Raw genomic sequence first — 15,447 nt, forward strand, 5'->3', positions numbered from 1 at the left:
AAAGATTAAAATAACATCATCTTCAGAACATAGATGGACCTAGAGATTATTATACTAAGTGAAGTAAGTCAGACGAAGAAAGACAAATATCACAGGATATCACTACATGTGGTATCTAAAAATGATACAAATGAACTTATTTACAAAAGAGACTATTATTATTAATCAGACAAACTAAATATGGCAACTGAAGTTAAGCATTTAGAAGGCTGCATAACAATTTAACATTTTTACAGTATTTAAGCATACGATTGATTTCCTAGTTTACTTTCATTGCATTTTTTTAAAGTATCAATCTGTATTAGAGTTCTCCAGAGAAACAGAACCAACAGAATGTGTGTGTGTGTGTGTGTGTGTGTGTGTGTGTGTGTGTTTATATACATAGAATTCCTTCTTGCTCAGGGAAGTTCAGTCTTTGTTCTGTTAAGACCTTCAACTGATTGGATAAGGCCCACCCATATTATAGAGACATTCTGCTTTACTCAACTACTGATTTAGTTGTCAATCTCATCTAAAAAATTACCTTCAGTGAAACTTATAGAACAATGTTTGGCCAAATATCTGGGCTCCCTGGCCCAGCCAAGTTACCACAAGTTATGACATAGTCTATGACAGATTGAAAGATAGTTTGAGAATCATTGTACAAGACAACTTTTAATAGTCTACCAAATAGTTCCAATAATAAAAAACCTTCAGACTAAGAATGTTGCTGTTTCCACAGGGGAACTACTGTGAGCAGTTCCCTGGATAGTCTAGGGGAAAAAAATAGAATTACTTTTCTATACTCACCATTGAGCCTAAGTCATTAAAATCCATCTTTGCCCATGGAGACAACTTGTATTGCTCTAATCCTGAGGTTCCCAAACTTTCCCAATTCATGGCATCTTAGCATCTCAGTAGTTTTTTCACAGATATCCTGGGCCAAAAAAAAAAAAAAAAAAACCACCATAAATCTCATTTATCCAATAGGTAGGTCCCAACAACTTAACTGTTTGAAAAAAATAATACCCATAAATTGAAAGAAAAAATATTTTTATTTTATTCTTAACCACAGATTTTTATAAAAGGATATGTGTGGTAATTGGGCATTGAACATCTTCTCAAACCTTGGAAGCTGTTTAGACACCACCACTTATTCACCTCTTGTTCACACTGATTTTTACTTACTACTCTCATTTTATAACAGCTGCTGAAAACCCAAAGATATCTTTGAAAGGAGTGCAGCACAATCTAATGTTGAAACCCTGAACAACTTTGACCAAGTAGTTCACCTGATGGCCAACAGATGTCAAGCATCACCCTTGGCATTTAACCTACACCACAGAACCTCCATGAGTTTGCAGTGGTGTCCTGGGCACCTAGCACTTACTCTGGAATTCTTGACTGTATTCTTTTTCAATTTTTTTATTCAATTCTCCCATTCATAAAATATAATCCTCCGTTTTAAATGTCTAGCAACTACCTCTGCTAAACCTGGGATTAAACAGAATATAACACTTACTGTCAGAACTCTGGCCTTTCACTGCTAGCACTCAATACACTGTGTATTTCCTCCTCTGTTCTTTGTTTCTGGTGAAGCCTGCAGAGGATGAGAAAGTCCCCAGTGGCCAGACATCCCAAATATATGTCTCAGAGAGGGTAACAAAATCTTCTGCTCTGTTATACATTTAAATAAAAGTGCAGTTTTAAACTTGAGCTCATAAATAGATACAGAGAATAGACGGGTGGTGGTGAGGGGGTACAAAATGGGTGAAGGAGGTCAAAAGGTACAAGCTTCCAGTTATAAAATAAGTAATTCACGGGTATATAATGTATAGTGTTGTAACTATAGCTAATAATACTTTATTGAATATTGAAGAAGACTCTTGAGAGTCCCTTGGACTGCAAGGAGATCCAACCAGTCCATTCTGAAGGAGATCAGCCCTGGGATTTCTTTGGAGGGAATGATGCTGAAGCTGAAACTCCAGTACTTTGGCCACCTCATGCGAAGAGTTGACTCAATGGAAAAGACTCTGATGCTGGGAGGGATTGGGGATGGGAGGAGAAGGGGACGACAGAGGATGAGATGGCTGGATGGCATCACTGACTCGATGGACGTGAGTCTGAGTGAACTCTGGGAGTTGGTGATGGACAGGGAGGCCTGGCGTTCTGCGATTCATGGGGTCGCAAAGAGTCGGACACGACTGAGCGACTGAACTGAACTGAACTGAAGGGAGTAGATCTTAAAAGTTTTCATCTTGGCAGCCCAGTGCTTAGGACTCTGCACTTCCACTACAAGGGACACAGGTTGCTCCCTGGTGGGTCCTGCATGCTGTGTGGGGTGGTCTGGGAAGATCCCACATGGCGTGTAGTGTGGCCAAAAACAAAAGTGTTCATCACAAGAGAAAAAAAAAATTTGTAGCTATGTATGGTGATGGCTTTAACTAGACATATGGTGATCACTTTGTAATATATACGAATATCGAATCATTATACTGTATCAGTCAGTTCAGTTGCTCAGTCGAGTCTGACTCTTTGTGACCCCTGAACCGCAGCACAAAAGGCCTCTCTGTCCATCACCAACTCCCAAAGTTTACCCAAACTCATGTCCACTGGGTTCCTGATGCCATCCAACCATCTCATCCTCTGTCATCCCCTTCTCCTCCTGCCCCCAATCCCTCCCAGCATCAGGATCTTTTCAAATGAGTCAGCTCTTTGCATCAGGTGGCCAAAGTACTGGAGTTTCGGCTTCAACATCAGTCCTTCTAATGAACACCCAGGACTGATCTCCTTTAGGATGGACTGGCTGGATCTCCTTGCAGTCCAAGGGACTTGCAAGAGTCTTCTCCAACACCACAGTTCAAAAGCATCAATTCTTCGGCGCTCAGCTTTCTTCGCAGTCCAACTCTCACATCCATACATAATCACTGGAAAAACCATAGCCTTTACTAGACAGACCTTTGTTGGCAAAGTAATGTCTCTGCTTTTGAGTATGCTATCTAGTTTGGTCATAGCTTTCCTTCCAAGGAGTAAGCATCTTTTAATTTCATGGCTGCAATCACCATCTGCAGTGATTTTGGAGCCCAGAAAAATAAAGGCTGACCCTGTGCCCACTGTTTCCCCATCTATTTCCTATGAAGTGATGGGACTGGATGCCATGGTCTTAGTTTTCTGAATGTTGAGCTTTAAGCCAACTTTTTCACTCTCCTCTTTCACTTTCATCAAGAGGCTTTTTAGCTCCTCTTCACTTTCTGCCATAAGGGCGGTGTTATCTGCATATCTGAGGTTATTGATATTTCTCCTGGCAATCTTGATTCCAGCTTGTGCTTCATCCAGCCCAGTGTTTTTCATGATGTATTCAGCAAATAAGTTAAATAAGCAGGGTTATAGCTGAAACCAATATAATATTATGTGTCAATTATAACTCAAAAAAAAAAAAGAATACAGTTTTTAACTCATCATGTTATCTTTTAACAGACCACTCAAGACTGAAGGCAGTACAAAAATAGGTAGAATTTGGCAACTTCTAATTTTTTTTAACCATTCTCAATCACATTTTATTCTAATCCTGACTTTTCTATCCAATTATATTTATTTCATTCATCCTAAATTCCTGTCCCTTGGATCATGTAAGAGGCTCTAACAGGAATACATGGGACTTAAGCATAGCTTGAAATCAACAGTCTTTGTTTTTTTCATCTGGGTCAAAATGTTCTCTTCATCGTCACAGTTGTCGTCATCATCATAAATATGAACTATTTATCCTATTTGGCTGGTATTAACAGTTGAAGGGATGACCTCCCTCTGTTTCCTGTTTCTAGCTTTTCCTGGCTCCTTCTCCATCAGCAGAGGAAAGGGGAGAAAGAGAGAGACTCATATATCTTATACTCCCTACAAGACTGTCTCTTCCTGGCAACAACGAAAAAGACTTTTCTTTCTCTGTCTCTCTCTCTCCGGCCCCTCCCTCCTTTTTAGGAAGATCCCCTGTTCTCTCATCTACTGTTCATTACTACCCTCAGATAGTTGATACAGACTACCTCTGACATTAAGCTACTGTCTTGTAATGGAAAATACATTCCCTCTCCAAGGATAAATCCAAGCTTATCAGAATATACTATTTAAAACCACTTTCATAAGAAACAGCACACAATTGTAGATAGATGGCTCAGAGCCACTGGGACTCCAGGACAGGTATCTGATGTCAGAACAAGGAGAGCAGTGCCCTTCACTGCTGCTCTCCATTCCCCCCACCTGATGTTGAACTCTTCACTTCTTTTTTTGCTGGAGATTTTCTATAAACCAGACGTCAACAAATATATTGTATTCTTTATCCTTTAATCTGTTTAACATTTCAAAAGCGCTGAAAGATTTAGGCATATTATCAATTCAACTATGGCTAGTCTCTGATTACTCAGTTCAGTGCAGTTCAGTCACTCAGTTGTGTCTGACTCTTTGCGACCCCATGGACTGCAGCACGCCGGGCTTCCCTGTCCATCACCAACCCCCGGAGCTTACTCAAACTCATGTCCATCGAATCGGTGATGCCATCCAACCATCTCATCCTCTGTCGTCCCCTTCTCCTCCCGCCTTCAATCTTTACCAGCATCAGGATCTGATTACTAGGCGGGGATTAGCAGGATACCTGTTTGAAGCAAGTATCCCAGAAGTCACTGTGTTTAAAACCCGTGGGAAGACTGATGGATGGTGCTCAGTAAAAATTAAAAGCCCAGGAAAAGCAGAGGCCCTGGGGCCAGAACAAACCAAGTAAACAATGGTTCCATCTAGGAGTCAAGGTGGGAAGTTTTTCTTACCCTGCTCCTGGGGACATAAGTAAAGTGAAAACTTCTTTACAACACTGACTAACTCCCCATCAGAGGGACTCCTGCTTTTGCCGAGCTGATTTTATTACAGGAAAGGGGACCCCTTCCAGGGCCCAAAACTGGGCTCTTGTCTAACACTCGGAAAAGAATTGTCCGAGGAGACAAGTGCTGACAAAGCAAGAGATTTTATTGGGCAAGGGCACCCGGGTGGAGAGCAGGAGGGTAAGGGAACCCAGGAGAACTGCTCTGCCACGTGGCTCGCAGTCTCGGGTTTTATGGTGATGGGATTAGTTTCCAGGTGGTCTTTGGCCAATCATTCTGATTCAGAGTCTTTCCTGGTGGCGCACGCATAGCTCAGCCAAGATGGATGCTAGCAAGAGTGATTCTGGGAAGTGGACAGAAACGCGGTGTCTCCTTTCAACCTTTCCCGAACTCTTCCGGTTGGTGGTGGCTTATTAGTTCCGTATTCCTTATCAGGATCTCCTGTCATAAAACAACTCATGCAAATAGTTACTATGGTGCCTGGCCAGGGTGGGCAGTTTCAATCAGTGTGCTTCCCCTAACAATTTCATGAGTGGTAAATGAAATGTTCCTCGAAGAGAGAGATGATAGGGGAAGACACAGGAAAAGCACAACCGAATCGCCAAATGTCACGCGCATTGCAAAACAGGAGGAATTTTCAGAAGCAATGAGAGAGACCAGCCCAACCCAGCTCTCCCTCAGATACGCTTTCTTCCTTCCTGACTCATCGGTTTCTTTAGGGAAGCCTGGTGGGAAGGGATTAGGCAGCCAGCAAGGCAGCCAGCTTTTTCTGGCACCACAGGGCTTTTTGATTTCAGATCCTGCGAGTCTTCAAGAACAAACTAGGCATGCCAGCGTTCTAGGCTGGGGGCCAGCAACAATTCAGCTATGACGAAGCACGTCAGATGGTCGGTGCTCCCAGCCAAAGACCTGAGGACCCTCCTGGGGTTGCCCCTCTCTGGAAGTTTGAAGCCATCAGGACAGGTCTGCCTTCTTGAAACGTGCAAATGTCACCAGCCGGGAGTGGCAGATGCCCAGAGGCGTCTGGAAACAGATTTCCATCTGGTAATGGATTAGGCTTCCTGGGACACAGATTAGAATAGTTTGAAATAAAGCCACGGAAGTACCGGCTTGGCTTTTCACATATTGTTATGGTCTCTGGGTCATTTCCTCCCTTTGGAATTTACTTCCTTTCCAGGTTCAGCAAAAACCCATTGAATACAAGAAAGAGGTGGGTAGTTTTCTTTGCCCAGGCCCAGCAGAGGGGCCACTCTGCCTCTGGGAACTGGTACCTCTCGGGTGGTTGCCTCTTCCCATGTTCCTGTCTGCTCACGCTGAGCCCTGCAGGGCAGAAGCTTCAGGAATGGAACAAAAATTAGGAAAGGGAGCCATCTCCAGTTAAGTCAGATGAATCCTCTTGTTTCCTGGAAAATAAAAAGGGAAGGAATAAACTGGGAAGGAGGCAAAGGATGCTTCATCCTTTTATAAAGAGGAGAGCCCTTTACCACCAGTGTTCTGTTCAGGGAGGGATGCAGCCTCTCTTGGAAAGAGGCTGAAACCAGCTCCAACTGGTCACCCCATCCCCTGACCTGCAGTTAGGTGCTGAGGACAGTGACATCAGCTACACCACCACGACCTGTCTTGTTTTATTTCACTAATATTCATTTGCTACTTTGTTCCCCAAAAGATTTATGGTGCCACTGACTGTCTTCCTGGCAGCATTTTTATGCTCATTTTGGGCACTCTGAAGCTGATGTGACTCCTTAGAAAATTTACCCACAGTTCCCAGTATGCCCTGAACAGCCACTGTGTTTCTGCAGTGCAGGGACACCCAGAGGTCAAGGTAGAACCCTCTCACTCAAAAGGCTATAAAAGCTGGTCAGAACTTTAATGCATAAGCTGCTGCCACCGCTGTTTCTCTAAGTCCAAAAAAGGCTTGTCTCTCCAGAGTGATCCAAAGTCACAAGTTCCCTCTGAAAAGCCAACTCATGCAGTCCTTGTTGTCAGGAGGAAGCTCCTGGAGTCTGTTCAATGTTCACAACTCATCTCTCTCTAGACTGAGATCAGAGTTCACAGCTTTGGAGGAAGGGCTCATTATTGCCCCAACCCTCAGTATAAGCACCACTACACTGGCAGCAAGAGCCCTGTCAACATAAAGAAAGAGGCAGCTGGTGATCAGCATTTCTTCCGGTGGCCTCCTCCCCCATCCCCAGAAACAAGAACCAGAACTCCCTCCCCTCCCCCACTGCCTTGACCAGGTTATCACTGTGGCTTAGGACTGAATCAAAGTGAACTTTCCGAATCACACTGTCTCATCGGGTATCCACAGGAATGGTCTCTGACCTTCATGGCAATGTTTCCAGCGTTTAGAAAGTTCCGGGGGAAGTGAATAAGTGGCCAAGGACAGAGCTGGCCCTGTAACTAAGCAGGATCAGAAACATCTCTAAGGTATGATTTTTGAAGCAACCAGAAATATGCCCAAGGGCTCCAGTTTTCCTCCACAAAGGAGATTCTGGATGACTAAGGCCTTATATTTTCATAACATTTTCAGAAAAGTGTAATGAGGGACTGGTTAACTTTCTAAGCTTTTACTTTTTAGCTTTAGAGAGTCTGATTGCACAGGTCTGGCAGGAGGCCGGGGACCTGCATTTTCTATCAAGCCCACCTGCTGATGCTGATACAAGTGGTCTGTGGCCCATATTTTGGAAAACAGTGCTGAAAATAATAGTGAATCATTATCATATTAACATGGATTAACTGCTAATACAAGAGAACATTGCACCTGGATTCCAGGCGAGGCTTTGGTGCTCTGCGAGGCTGCAGACAAGAAAGGTGATGTGTTAATTCTCCAGGATTGAAGGCCTCAGGACCGGATGGTGACCTCTAAAAATTTATTTGGAGGCTGTTTTCTAAATTACGGTTGAAAAGCCCAGAGAGTATGAGGATTTGTCCAAAGGGTCAAAGAGGGTAGGCCTTCTACAGCGTACCCTGAGTACTCACTGAAGTCCTGTGGTCAGACAACCACAGAAGCCAGGGAGGATCTTCTGACCCCAGGGCTGCAGTCCTGATATCCTACATCTCAGGACAAGAACCAAAGTAACAGATACATCTTTCCTTGCCCTTATGCATGTGTGCATGCTAAGTCGCTTCAGTCGTCCCTCTTTGTGGCCCTATGGACTGAGGCCCACCAGACTCCTCTCCATGGGATTCTCCAGGCAAGAATACTGGAGTTGCCATGCCCTCCTCCAGGGGGTCTTCCCGACCCAGGGATGGAACCCACATCTCCTGTGGCTCCTAACTTGTAGGCAGATTCTTGATAGCTGAGCCACTGGGGAAACCCTTCCTTGCCCCCAATCATTTCCAAACAGGAAAGAGGAAAAGGGAAAAGATTACATTTATTCAGTGCTTTATATGCCTTTATGTCTTTTAAATTCTCAAATAGTCCTAGTATCGTTAGTCTCATTTTGAAGATGGGAAAATTAAGGATTAAAGATGTTGCACAAGATCGTAATTCAACTATACTTCAATAACAAAATAAATTAAAAGAGACAACATGCTGGATAACTTCCTTAAATTGCCAAAGCCATATGGCTATTGAATGCCTGAGCTGAAATCTGAACTCACGTCTATCAAAGTGCAAGCTCCCTTTTCTTTTCACAAAGCCACTCACAGCTAAAGTTATGCTGCGACCATTCTGATGGCCTAGCCGTTTTGAGACCCTGAAAATACCGTCACCTCTCCATGATCTTCATCCATACCTGTCACCTACTCTATTTCAGAATCTCACCTCATTTTTTATTTTTATTCCATCCCTGGTCTGCATCCCTCAGTCCTGGTCATTTCTTATCACAAATTCTTTATCCCCCAGAGGTGAAATATCACCACTTCTCCTGGGCTCAGGAGGATTTTTCTGGTCCATAATCACTCCAGCCAATGACTTTAAGACCCTTAGGTTCTAGAGAACCCAGGATAGCCCCAGAGGTCTCCAAGGAAAGAGACTCCTCAAACGCCTGAGAGGCATTCAGCTTCAGTTCAGTCGCTCAGTTGTGTCCGACTCTTTGCTTGCGACCCCATGGACTTCAGCACGCCAGGCTTCCCTGTCCAACATCAATTCCCAGAGCTTGCTCAAACTCATGTCCATCGAGTCGGTGATGCCATCCAACCATCTCATCCTCTGTTGTCCCCTTCTTAGTGTCTTTAATCTGATACCACCCATCCCACCCCTACCCCCCAACTCCCTACGCCCCACCTCCGGATCTCTTCCCAGATCTGGACAGAGAGGCAGGAAACCTGGGTCAGCTGGTACCCTTCTGTACTAGGAGGAGATGCCCCTCCAACCTCAGCTTCCTAGTAATAGTGATTCTCCTGGGATGCTGGGCACCCCCTAGTGGGAACAACAGAAGAAAAGACAGACTTGTGATGCTGTTCCCAGTCACACATCCACCCCCAACTTCCTGCCCTCAGCTGCCTTGGCCTTCCCCCCATCTCGCTGTTCTTGAAATGATTCATTCTTCCCACGATGACTGGGCCTTTTGCCCCATAAAGCCCTCCCTGTCTTTAAAAACATAATGAACTAAAATTAAGCAGAAGGCAACTCAGGCAGAACAGTGGGAAAAACTTCCTATAGGGAGAGCTCTCAAAACTGTGAAATTCCTTATAAGGCAAACTTTGACCTAACTGCACTGGGAGAACAATAGAGAATGTCTCAGAAAGATATTTTTGGAAACGAGGAAGATGAGGGAAAGGCTGCTTTCCTGATTTTAAGATGTATGTTAATACACACAACTGACCCCTTGAGCCTGATTCCAAGAGTTAGATTAATGCTTGGTGCTATGTCTTACCTCTCCTAAGGCTGAGGGAACACTCAGCCTTTATGCATTTGGGGATAAGCAGGTGAAGCCCTGTCCTAGCAGAGAGGTAGCCCATCTGTGGACTATTGTGGGATTTTCTGAATGCGTGTCACTATTGCTCACTCTTTAAAGACCATAGCCCCCATGACAGGCATGAGCCTTATTACATTATAATCAATAAACCACTTTCTGAGTTACCTACAATACACAAGGTGCAAGTAGCCCCAGTCCAATGCATTTTAAAGAGCTGCCCATATCTAGTTTAGTCCTTTATCCAAAGAAAGTCTTCGATAAGAGAGAGAGTTAAAGGATTCAAGTGCATGCATTAAGAATTCTGGGCATATTCACAGTCCACGTTTTAGTTAAATACCTGATCATTTGCTCACTGGGCAGGGGACAACCAATCCCATCCTGTAGCCCAGTGCCAGTCCCTAGAGGATGTTATAATTACACGACATCTCACCTCCCTTTGCCTTTGGTTGTTACAGTCTTACCTGTTACTGGATCTGAGTTATCAATTCATTAGTGCCCATTCAAGTTAACCTTCCCTGATAAGTTTCTTGAAAACTTGCTCATAATGCTGCCAATTCCAGTGCAGAATTGTCTCTGCTCTGCCTTCTGTCTCCTCTTGAACCAAGCCACTCAGACAGTCTGATGTCCCAGGTGCTTACAATGTTGATCTCTTCCATCGTTTCTTTCAGAGTCATTTGATATATTCATTTCTTTGACAGCCAAGAACTTTGGAAGAAACTCTCCCCTCAGGCACTTCCATTTTTGTGTCCTTGCAAACTCAGCAGGCGCCTCACAGGAGGAACCTCTGTGGGGAGTTAGAGGACACACTGGACCACAGTTCTCGGGACTGCTGGGAGGCAGAGAGAAGTCAAGGATGCTCCACGGTCAGCCTCTCGTGTCTCACAGCAGAAGCTGGGACTCTTTCCTGCATAACTTGAGCTTGAATTAGAGGCAGTTTTTAGTCTGGAGTCCTTTAACCTTCGATCTAAATGGAATGCTCAAAGGGTAAAGTAAGGTTCTCCATTGGCTGGAAAGACACATTGACCCCTGGTGCCTCCGCCAACCTGGAAAGACACACAAACCGTGGTAAGTTCACGGCACCACTTGCAGTGCTTCCCTCAGAGTCAACTGTTCTTCATCATGTAAGCTGGCCTTGACTCTGATAGCATATTCAAGAAAGGGTTTATGTGCTCATAAAAAAGCCTCTTGATGAAAGTGAAAGAGGAGAGTGAAAGAGTTGGCTGAAAGCTCAACATTCAGAAAACTAAGATCATGGCATCCGGTCTCATCACTTCATGGGAAATAGATGGGGAAACAGTGGAAACAGTGTCAGAGTTTATTTTTTTGGGCTCCAAAATTACTGCAGATGGTGATTGCAGCCATGAAATTAAAAGACGCTTACTCCTTGGAAGGAAAGTTATGACCAACCTAGATAGCATATTCAAAAGCAGAGACATTACTTTGCCAACAAAGGTCTCTCTAGTCAAGGCTATGGTTTTTCCAGTGGTCATGTATGGATGTGAGAGTTGAACTGTGAAGAAGGCTGAGTGCCGAAGAATTGATGCTTTTGAACTGTGGTGTTGGAGAAGACTCTTGTGAGTCCCTTGGACTGCAAGGAGATCCAACCAGTCCATTCTAAAGGAGATCAGTCCTGGGTGTTCTTTGGAAGGACTGATGCTAAAGCTGAAACTCCAATACTTTGGCCACCTGAGGCAAAGAGTTGACTCATTGGAAAAGACTCTGATGCTGGGAGGGATTGGGGGGCAGGAGGAGAAGGGGACGACAGAGAATGAGATGGCTGGATGGCATCACAAACTCGATGGACGTTAGTTTGAGTGAACTCCAGGAGCTGGTGATGGACAGGGAGGTCTGGCGTGCTGCAATTCATGGAGTCGCAAAGAGTCGAACACCACTGAGCGACTGAACAGAACTGAACTGAAGAGAAAACATTATGCAGAGAGAGAGATTTAAAAGGAATAAACCCAACTAGTGGCTGCTTTTGGAGAAGGCAATGGCACCCCACTCCAGTACTCTTGCCTGGAAAATCCTATGGACAGAGGAGCCTGGAAGGCTGCAGTCCATGGGGTCATTGAGGGTCGGACACGACTGAGCGACTTCACTTTCACACACTGGAGAAGGAAATGGCAACCCACTCCACTGTTCTTGCCTAGAGAATCCCGGGGACGGGGGAGCCTGGTGGGCTGTCGTCTATGGGGTTGCACAGAGTCGGACACGACTGAAGTGACTTAGCTGTAGCAGTGGCTGCTTTGGGTGACTGGAAAAGAAATCACGTTCAGAGAAGAGGTCCCTGCTCTGATAGTTAGAGATATGGGAACTTCCACTGTTTCTGTCTCTATTCTAGGAGAAATAAAAACTAAATCATAAGCCTAAAGATGAAGGTGCATGCACCTGGGGAGGGGAACAACAAGCTGTTACATTTCAAACAGATATTAGGGCTGGAAAAAGTGAACACTTTTAACTTGCTAGTAGAAGTGCTTCTTCCCTGAAAGTCACCGTCTATTAGATTAGACACCAAGACCCAAGAAAAGGTTACAAGAAATTATTTTCATACAGGTTATTGTTTTTGTTGTTGTTCAATCACTAAGTCATGCCCAGCTCTTGGCGACCCTATGGATTGCAGCACACCAGCTTCCTTTGTCCTGCACTCTCTTAGAGTTTGCGCAGATCCACGTCCATTGAGTCAGTGACGTCATCTAACCATCGCATCCTCTGCCACCCCCTTCTCCTTTTTGCCTTCAGTCTTTCCCAGCATGAGGGTTTTTTCAATGATTTGGCTCTCTGCATCAAGTGGCCAAAGTATTGGCGCTTCAGCATCAGTCCTTCCAATGAATATTCAGGGTTGATTTCCTCTAGGATTGACTGATTTGATCACAAAGGTTAAGAAGCTTTAATTTGGGGTACACGTGTCTCTTTCAATTCTGGTTTCCTCGGTATGTGTACCCCAGTGTTCATCGCAGCACTGTTTATAATAGCCAGGACATGGAAACAACCTAGACGTCCATCAGCAGATGAATGGATAAGAAAGCTGTGGTACATATACACAATGGAGTATTACTCAGCCATCAAAAAGAATACATTTGAATCAGTTCTAATGAGGTGGATGAAACTGGAGCTGATTATACAGAGTGAAGCAAGCCAGAAAGAAAAACACCAATACAGTATACTAACACATATATATGGAATTTAGAAAGATGGGAATGATAACCCTGTATGTGAGACAGCAAAAGAGACACAGATGTATAGAACAGTCTTTTGGACTCTGTGGGAGAGGGCAAGGGTGGGATGATTTGGGAGAATGGCATTGAAACATGTATACTATCATGTAAGAAACAAATCGCCAGTCTATGTTCGATACAGGATACAGGATGCTTGGGGCTGGTGCACTGAGATGACCCAGAGAGATGATATGGGGAGGGTGGTGGGAGGGGGGTTCAGGATTGGGAACTCATGTACACCCATGGTGGATTCATGTCAATGTATGGCAAAACCAATACAGTATTGTAAAGTAAAAAAGAAAAAAAAAATCCTCTCCCCCCCAAAAAAATTTAAAAAAAAATAAAATGCCACATATAAGTAAGATCAAAAAAGAAAAGAAAGAAACTTTAATTTGGGCTGTCTATAATGAGCTGGATTCCTAGCATTGGATGCTTTCCAAGAAGGTAAGCAACCAGAGCAGTTATGGGAAATTCCACTGTGCACTTTGTGGATAAAGGTGAGGAGAGGGTGCTCAGCTGGCCCAGAGCTGCACCAAACAGAAATCAATGGTTTATGGAGCTTGAGGAGGAGGGTAGGAGGTGCCCAGAGAGGATGGGCCCCTTGGATCAGGCCTTGAGAGACCCAACACTGAGCCCCCATGGCAGTGTTTGTGAGCAGGGGAAGAGGTTCAAGCTGCCTGCCAGTGCCTACAGCAAGTCAGGTAGCTATGCATTATCTGCTAACATCCCCAAGGGAAGGGAATTGCGGGCCAGCTGGAAACTCCCAAGAAAGACAGGTATGCAACTCTTGGATGGCATTCAAGGAAACCAGGCGAGGGCTTGAACTCTGGCCAGAGAAGCAGGGTGTGTGACACCTAGGGAGCTGGGTGGGAGTCATTAGGACTACACTCAGGCAGGGGAGACTAGGGCGTGGTGTGCGCATGAAGGGTGGGTGTGAGCATTCCAGAGCCTAGATAATGGAAGAAGCTTTGGTAAATATAGACTGTAAGTCATTGTGGCTGCCTTCAAACGTTTTCTCCAACTGAGTTTCTGGTTCTTTTAAAGCTACAACATAAGGACGTTCTCAATAAACTTGGAGTTAAGAAACAGCCACAGATTGGACCAGATGACCAGATCTGCAGCCTGGAGCCCAGGAGACAAGGCAAGTCCCTTTGACTTGAAGGAGACAGTTACGCTTCGGAATCAGAGTTACTGAAGGTAAAGCCAGCACTGCCGGTTGTCATCAACTTAATTTTCCTCCCCTCACTTCTGGGAAGTCTGTAAACCACTCCGTTTTTTGCCTTCAACCCTTTACTTCCTGGGGTGTGCTGGAGCCACCACGTACCATCTCCCAGCTCCATGTTCAGTTAATGTCATGGCAGTTCACAATCAGTCACGGAACGATTTATACTATGGAAATTGGCCAACAGTACAAATCAGAGCTTTATATTTGTTTCTGGAGAGCCAGTTGTTAAACATTTACCAGTACACCACGCTCTGGTGGCTCAGAAGATAAAGAATCTGCCTGCCATGTGGGAGACCCGGGTTTGATCCCTGGGTTGGGAAGATCCCCTGGAGAAGGCAATGGCAACCCACTCCAGTATTCTTGCCTGGAGAATCCCATGGGCCAAGGAGCCTGGTAGGTTATAGTCCATGCGGTCACAAAGAGTCAGACATGACTAAGTGACTAATATATGCCTGTTACTAAAGGCTCTTACATAAAAGAGGGGATAGTGAACTGAGGGGGAAGGGACATCGGGGGTGGGGGAGGGATGGTGAAGTCCAGCGTGTCCAGAGGGAAGGGGTAGAGTGCCCAGACTGGTTCTGCCTTCCTCATGAACACATACTCCATCCCTAACAGAAGCCTCGGATTCAATATTTAATCTGCAGTCTGTCCACAACACATAGAGACATCTGGGGGACTTTTATTTTTCCATCTTTTGAGGTTTATGGGGCAGGGTATAATAACCTAGTTACAGAGTGCTTTTTTTCTATTATGGATTTAAAGTGTTTTCAGAGAGATTCAATTTTGCTTTTCCTCTTCCCATCCTCCCCCAACCCCCAGCTTCCCTGCCTGCCCCCCACTCCAAATTCCAAAAGTATGTACTCTCTCTCCTTCCCCTATATGTGTTTCCCACTGACCTTTGGAAGCAACATCTTTCATAAAAATAGCCCTGCCCCAGATCATTACTACTCCTATTAGAAAAGTGTACTTTATACATATAAATCACCTGGGGAGTCTTATTAAAAAGCAGATTTGCATTCAGTAGGTCCAACTGGGCCCTGAGATTCCTCATTTCTAACAAGCTCCCAGGTGATACTGACGCTGATGGTCAACAGGTCATTCTCTCTGTAGCAGAGCTGCAGGCTGGACGTGTAAATTGATTTCACCTCCAATAATCATCTCTTCCCTTCTATTCTTCCACTTTAAGAAGTTCCACCTACATCTCTGGAAGAGGCAGCCCCTTACAGGAAGCTGGACCAGGAGTAGACTGACAACCCAGCAACCAAATCTATATGCCAAGTGCATTAGTTTCTCTCACAAGAATT

The 15,447-nt window shown here is 44.7% G+C and overlaps 1 protein-coding gene across 1 annotated transcript in view; it reads right to left on the bottom strand.

Moving 5' to 3' along the window:
- The window catches only part of TMEM178A (transmembrane protein 178A), a 294,367-nt gene that overhangs the window by 205,147 nt on the left and 73,773 nt on the right, over positions 1 to 15,447 (bottom strand). Inside the window, exons 4-7 of the mRNA XM_015094419.4 lie at positions 10,165 to 10,746; positions 4,495 to 6,244; positions 1,502 to 1,579; positions 790 to 916 (exon numbers count right to left, since the gene is read on the bottom strand). The gene's annotated coding sequence lies outside the window, so the exon portion shown is untranslated. The remainder of the gene's footprint in view (positions 1 to 789; positions 917 to 1,501; positions 1,580 to 4,494; positions 6,245 to 10,164; positions 10,747 to 15,447) is intronic.

This window comes from Ovis aries, chromosome 3, assembly GCF_016772045.2.
Source record: "Ovis aries strain OAR_USU_Benz2616 breed Rambouillet chromosome 3, ARS-UI_Ramb_v3.0, whole genome shotgun sequence".
Lineage (NCBI taxonomy): Eukaryota > Metazoa > Chordata > Mammalia > Artiodactyla > Bovidae > Ovis > Ovis aries.